Below are 7,835 nucleotides of genomic sequence, written 5' to 3'. Positions count from 1 at the left end.
GGTTGGTCTCTTCTGCTAAGTAACTAGCGCTAAGACGAGAGGAAATGGCCTCAAGCTGCTCCAAGGGAGGTTTAGATTGGGCATTAGGAAAAATTTCTTTACTGAAAGAGTGGTCAGGCCTTGGAACAGGCTGCCCAGGGAAGTGGTTGAGTCACCATCCCTGGAAGTATTTAAAAGACGTGTAGATGAGGCGCTTAGGGACATGGTTTAGTGGGCATGGTGGTGTTGAGTTGATGGTTGGACTCGATGATCTTAGAGGTCTTTTCCAACCTTAATGATTCTGTGATTCTATGATTCTATGATTCTATGACATAGTTATGAAGTTATCCTAGAAATTCCTCTTTCTCATGTGTGGGTGAGTACCAGGGATTTGGAGGACCTTCTGTGCTTTGACACTTCTTTCCATCTCAGTCTGCCATTAACATGTGGTTTGGAAGAGAGCATTTCCTCTCATTAAAGAGCGAAGGTGCTAGACCACCCCATACTCTTTGTCCATAGGAAATCAGGGCTTCAAACAGCCATTTCAAAACACCTCTCATTGTTCCATTTAAAATCAGATTGTCATGCCATGAGGAACACTGCCTTGTGTTTTTCCTGAGATGTTTTGAAATTCTGTGCAGTAAGCAGTGTGGCTTCGAAGGCTATGTCTTCGGACATAAGGACAGATGAGCAACAGGCTAGTAATTGGCAGAGTTGATCATCCTCGCGTTCCTCTGTATATATGAGAAATAGTCTTTGTTGCTTAAATTAGACTTAAAAACACCAAAGAAAGACTTAGTGAGATTCTCCAGTCATTGGGTTTGTTACCTGTTCCTTACCTCCGACCAGGTCACCTGTCAGAGATGTGGAAAGGACTCTGAAATTCCTGGCAGATTTTTCAGATGGGACTCTGAACAGTTGTTCTGCAGAAGTTGTGGCATAGGAGGGAAGGCCACAGGCTTGCTGTTTGCGTTTCAGCCATCTCCACAGAAGTGTTTGTTATTTGTTTATGACACAGCTCATCATGTTGTAAGAACCACAGAGTTTGCAAGTGCCGATCACATCTGGAAGTGATCAGAAGTGGAAATGGGAGCTGTTGGGTGAACTACTCTTTGAAAATGTGGCCCTGTGATCCACAGACTTGCATTTAGATCTTACGTATTTGTAAGCCAGTAGTCTGTATTTCATGTAAGTCGGATACTTGACAGCTCCCCCTGGAACCGCAGTGTCATTATCGCTTTTGATTTATTTAAATGCTCACATAATGACTTCAAAACCTACTTTAGTCACCTTTTTTTAAGTAGCAGGTTAAACTCCTGTGTACCTTTACGTGTTTTCTGTTCACACTGGGACTAGGAGCCACGTAATGCAGCCTGCAGAGTGGGGGCTGCGTGGCCGAGCTTGTGGCAGCATGTGAAACATGCCCCTGCCCGAGCCCGGGCTGTGGCAGGGGGTCATTGCTGCTGTTGGGCTGTGCTAGGCACAGGTTTGGTGCCTGCCGGCTGGCGCTCGGGCACGCTCCGGTACAGCCCAGCTTCAGGATGGGCCAGCCTGTATGTGGACTGACAGAACTGAGCTCCCTGCCATTCTCTCTGCTACTCCATCAGTCCCTGGTCCTCGCCGCTTATTAGTTTAGATCTTCTCTGTCTGGAGTGGTTTTCTCCAACCAGCTGCCTTTTTCTTTGGGAAGACGGGAAATATCTGTTCAGACACCACATTACCTCTTTCCAGATACTTCCTCCAGTGCCTGGAGCATAGACCCTGAGCTAAAATCGTATCACATCAAACCTGCGGCTGTCACATTCGGATAGCCCAGAAAAGAGATCTCAAAGGCTGGGATCCAGCTGGCCAGAAGGTATCGCTTTGCGTAGCTTTGCTTTTTGTGTGTGCATCGGTTTATTATATCAGAATGTAGTAGTTTCCCATATAAAACCATCACTTGCTTTCGTCAAATCAAACCAATCCCAAACTGCGCGGTGGGGAGGTGAGGTGGAAGGGGAGCCATACGGAAAAAAAGGCTTCCCATTATCTACCTTTTCAGTGACAGCCTGCCCGTTTCGCTAGTGTAGACCTGTGTTTTGTAACTGAAGAAATCTCCTGAGCATAGAGAGGGTAAGCTGGAAGTTTATGCCGAGGTAAATAATTTACTAAGTTCCCCCTGCTCCACCGCCAAACTTGTCTTGATTTTTATCTATTTGTTTTAATAGTTGTTGGCTTTGGACAAATGGACTACATGTCCAACAGAAGAATCCAGAAATGGTTCCTAGGAATTATTCTGTGTTTTATCCACAAGTGTGGAAATCCAAATTAATTTTACATTGTCTTTTAATTGTGTCAGGGAAATGACATTCATTCCCAATAAAAGTCAGAAAGCAGTGAGAAAATAACTTAATGTGAATTTGTGGCCAACTGAACTGCACTAGAATAGGCAGTTTTCTATGGTTTTCTGGAAACCACATTAAATGACATTAAACTGAAATAAAATGTCTCAGTCAATCAGAAACCAGGGAAACCATACAGTTACTGACTTTTAAGCAAATAATAGTTTTCAGCAATTATACAGCACGACAGTCCAAACCTTCTAAATTTATCGCTGTGTTTAGTCATCACCAGAGCAAACCTAACCTTCTCACCTTCATTTTATTCCTCAGGCAGAAAAAGAAAATGTCAGTTTTTCTTTTCCAACAAAAATAAACTTGAATTTGTAAGCAATTATTTTTCACAGTATTTAGTCATATTTTCTCACTAGACCCATGAAGAAGAAATCCATATATCCCTTTCAGTAAAACAATATCTGCTTATTAATGTAGCGATAGCTGTATGCTAGATTAACAAAAGCTATGGCCTTTGGTGTTTGCTCATGCGGTGAGAAAAGAGGGAAGCATAGATTTAATGAAGACAAAAAATATCTTGACACCTAGTCATCAGGAAGCACAAAGAATCTCAAGGTGGCACAGGGTCAAAAAGAGAGGGCGATAGCAAAAGTTTAACTGGGGGAGTGGGAAGGGGGTTGGGGAAGAAGCTGCAACGTCCTTTTTCCCTAGCTGTGAACGGCATAAGGAGGCACACTGCAATGCCGGCCTTTGTCACCCAACCTGCTTGCCCGTGTTCTCAGCCGAGCCCTCTGCACCAAGTGCATCCCAAGCACGGACACTGGCTGCCTGTCAGGCAGCTCCTGTAAAGTAATCCTGTCTGCGTGAGGGTTTTTTCTCCTGGAATTAGAGCTTGAATAGCCAAGAGAAAGACAATAGGCATGAAAGCAAAACTGAGATACAGTCACGACCAGTGCCACTTCATGTCCCAAAGGATTGCCTAAGGAGTCCCATCCTCTGCAAGATAAGCAGTATTGTTGAGATCTAAAAAGCTATTAAACAAAATCGGGCAGTTTTGATTTTCCTCAGATTATTGTTTCTTTGTACTGGAAGGATCCTCTCCACAGTGTGGTTATTGCAATCCCTGGGTAGAGGCTGTTTCCCTGTGAACTTGAACTCATGCACTGGGAAGCTGCAGAATGATATTCAGGCTTGTAATTAAACATACATACTCCTAAGGACTCTACCACAATCCTTACTGTACAGTTCTACAAAAGTGAACTTCATAATATTTTTGCTATTTATGAACTCTCTGGTATTTATAAACATGGCAGAAAACTCTAATGTTGCAATTCTTCTTTTCACTAAGGTTTTCTCCCTGCGATACTCTCTGTCTGACATTGGTTGTAGATTGACAGAAGAGAAGTATTTTTTTGGAATATCAATGTGGCATTAGTTTTGCTTTTTTCTCTTATTTTTTTAATACGAAAGTTGACACCCTATTTACAAAACCATGAGAAATAGAAATTATGTAGCCAGAATCCACCTTCTCATAAATGGTTGCAAAAAGTTTAGCACTTGTTTTCTAGATTGTTAAAAAAAAAGTAATAAAATAAAACTCTGAAGAGCATTTGCTGGTTTTATCCCTATAACATGACAGTTTTTACTGCTTCTTAGCACTGTATCAGATCACTTTACAAGTTAAGAAATGAGGCCTCAAGGAGAGTGGAAAGGAGGTCTTGCTAGTGTCCAGCAGTATTACTTGTTTTTAAATCTCTGGCAGGCTCCCAGAATTCGCATGATGGAGGGGCATGCTTTTGCGAGATTGTGCCTAGAATAGCAAAAGATTTGCTATTTTGGCCATCTATTAAGCTTGAGAAGATACACAGCAGGGGTTGATGAGCCTGGGAAAACAAGAGAGGCAGTCATCTCAATGGAGCAAATTTATCTCATAGGTTTCGCTGTTTCTTCATTACCTTTTACAGTGGCAAAAAAATGACAAAGGCTGCCATACACAGCATAAAAGCACCTGGAAAAGAAAACATTATTAGCCTGTATTTTAGGGTTAGTGTAGTGATTGGAAATGTTACTCATTTGAGGAGTGTTCTTAGGCTGTGTGTTGTGTTACACTATTTGTGGAAATCTTTGGTGGAAAGATGTTGGGAAGTTTTTTATTATGTATTTATACACTTATACACATATGTGTGTGGATATTTAGCACCAAAGAATTATTAAAAGTTTGCATGTAGCTGTGTGTTAGTGTACATGTATTTGTATGCATGTGTGTATGCCCTTGAAACCTGTCCATCATCCAGAATCCCTCCCTCTCCACCTCCTTTCTTACTGCCCACTGTGGTCTTTGAGGACTGTCAAAGTGCTGGTGTAACTTCTTTTTAACTGCATTATTTACAGTTTGTGTAGGTGCAAATAAACATGAAAAATCTCTGGCCTAACTGTTAATGTAATGTGTAAAATACAGTTTTCTAAAAAAAACCCTAGAAAAAAACTATAAATATGATGTATCTATTGTTATTGATTGTTTTAAACTTTGCTGCAGATTTTATGTAGATTTTATTGGACTAATGACATTTGTGTATGTGCATCCATTCTGATTTTTTTGTTGGAGCGAAAGACTTGTATGAGCTAGTTCAGACTGCATATGGAAGAGAGGTGGGCTCAATAGTCATGTCCAGAACATGACTGAAAGACTGGCTAAAAAAATTTCTGTGGGAAATGGAAAAAAACCCACCCCACTTTTCTTCAAAATTGTGTAGTGGGTCAGAGAGCTGAGCTGACAGCAGTAGGAAACAGATTTAGCCAAGTCTGAACAGATCTGTTACCCAACTTTCATATTGCTCTAAAAGTTAATTTTAAATAAAGGGAAACTCCCTGTTTGTTTAAATTCAGAAGCTCCAAGGTAGCTGACATCTTAATTGGACAAGGCTCCAGGTTTCTGTGAGAAAGTTTGGGATATGTAAGAACTGGGGTTACAACAGGGGGGATGTAAGAAAAGCAGGGGAAAACTAACCAAAACAAAACCCCCAGATAATGTGGATTTTTGCCACAGTGAAGTTTAGTAAAGATTCTGCTAAAGAAAATTATGTAGAGAATTTCCTTTTAAAGAATTTTAAAAAGAAAAATCCTTTTAAATACTTGTAAAGAGTTTTGTTCTGATTAATTTATAAACTAAATGAAATTATTCAATTTTAAGTAGCCTTTAGCTAATCCTTCTTTCAATTCTCTTTTGTTCTGGATTTGCTGCAAACGCTGCACAATGAGGAATTAGTATTTGTAAAATGTTCTGTCTAGACTAGGATTCGAAGTACTTTGTTTTCACATTAGAATACTTATTCTTCTGTAAATCTTTGACACAGGATTTCATGTTTTCAAACTTGTTAGTAAAAAAGTTTGAAATACAGTAAAAGTAGATTATGTAGCAAAAAGTTTACATTGTAAAACATGATCTCTTTAAAGAAGAAAATTACCTAAATATGATCTACTTGTAGAATTCATCAATAATCAATGGAGTTTTGAGTTGTGGAAGGACCCAGCTCTCAGTCCATGTTTATAGTATTTTAATTGGGAATGCAAATGGATAACAGAGTTATAACAACTCAGGTTTTCTGGAAATAGATTTTAATTCTGCCGAAGAAAAGCAGCACACAAATGGATATGTGATTGTAATGAGAGCAAAAAACCCAGGAATTTTAAAAACAAAACCCTAGAAACAAGGCTTGAACTTTTTACCTTTAAAATGATACAAACGAAAGCTATACAGAAATACAGTGATGCAGTTGTCAAATTGGGCAACCATAATTAGCCATAGTTAAACCTTCCTACGCCAGGTTGGGTTATGATGCTGGGCTGTGCACTCCAGTGGTCTGGGATGCATCACAAGTTCTGTTCGTCTGCCGTTGTGAAGACGGGGAAAATTTCTCTCTTTGGATGCTGTTCCTTAACCCGTTTCTGAACAGAGGGTTAACCCTTGAAAAGACGTCACTTCAAGCCAGGGGACAAAATCTGGAAGACCCAGGATTCACGCACAGCCATCTTTTTGATACAAACCCGCTTCAGTTTGTTGGGGTTGTCCATGTCCAGGTTGGAGTTGAAACCTATGGGGATCTGGGAGGCTGTGCTGTGCGAATGGGATGTTTTGGAGGCTTTTCCAGTAAGTCTCTAAAATGATCCACTAAGCATGTGCAAATACCAATTTTCAAAGGTTTAAAGCACAGCCAAAGCAGAATAAAAGGCAAATCCATCTTGCCAGTTTTCAGATTTTCGCTCAGGAGCTTGGAATCACGCTAATGTTCTTCAAACAAACAGTCAAGAGAAGATTAAAACATCTTCTTACCAAGTAATCTGTTTCCTCTCAAAATTTACTTTTTGATACAATTTAGCATTTTACTTAATTGCTCTGAAAAGTAGTCTGAGACAATGCAAGAGGGGGAAAAGTAAAGCTCAAACAGTTACGTGCCTGGCAGAGAAACAAAAAATGGAAAATAAAGTTGTACGATGTTATTTTTTAAGCGGCTTTAATAATAGACTTTATTCTGTCTAAATTGAAACACGCTGCATTTACTAGAAAACAGTCTTTAATAAATAACTGCATAAACTTAGAAGTATTAATTGGTCCTTCGGAGATCACTCTTTTTTTACTTTTTTTAGTGCAGGAAAACACATACTGAACCCAAACCTGCTTCTGATTAAGTCAGTGAAAGCAGGACTCTGATAAACATTTAGTTTGACAAAATGAATTCAAGATGTTGGAATTATTTCATCCATTTTTTAAGCATTTTTCCTGAATCCTCCATTCACTGAAACGGTAAGATTTTAGTAGGTCTGTTACGTCTTCCCGAGAATTTTTCAGGCTAAAGATAAACTAAATGCATCCAGAAAGGTGAACTGAATGACATCTGTTACACAGAAGGTAACATGTGCACTTGAATAAATAAATTACATAGGGATATATTAAAATAATCCCCTTACTTGTTCACACAGGATAGAGCACCCAGGATAAGTATAATGTATACACATGGTTTTGTGAAACTTTTTATTGGTTTGGATATCCTTTTTATCCTTAATAGACCAGCAATATGTGCAAGATGTCTTTCACTCATGCAGAGAAAATGTCTCTTTGTAAATACACTACTTTTAAAATAGTATTAGTTAATTAACTTGCCGTGTCTGTGGACTGGGATGCCGTTTGCTATAGAAAACAAATGTAAGGCAAATAAAATACTTTTCTGCACAAAAGGTTTCATACTAGTATGGAACAAAACTACTCCTTTTACAAAGTCTGATTGTTTACATTCTTTGCCAAGCAAATGAAAATCAGTGGATTTAGTTTTCTGATTAAGAAAATCTGATTTGATTAAGAAAATCTGATTCATTTGAGTGCGAAAAGTGCTTAAGATGGATACTTGCTAAATATATTAGCTAGGTAAATCAATTATTTTGCTTACAAAATATTGCTGAAACATTTGCATCTGTGGCCATGATATATGCCTGTCTGAAAAGAAATTATTGTAATTTTCATGCTAAACA

Source organism: Fulmarus glacialis, unplaced genomic scaffold (genome assembly GCF_000690835.1).
Source record: "Fulmarus glacialis isolate BGI_N327 unplaced genomic scaffold, ASM69083v1 scaffold43505, whole genome shotgun sequence".
NCBI lineage: Eukaryota > Metazoa > Chordata > Aves > Procellariiformes > Procellariidae > Fulmarus > Fulmarus glacialis.
This window is presented reverse-complemented; position numbering follows the sequence as displayed.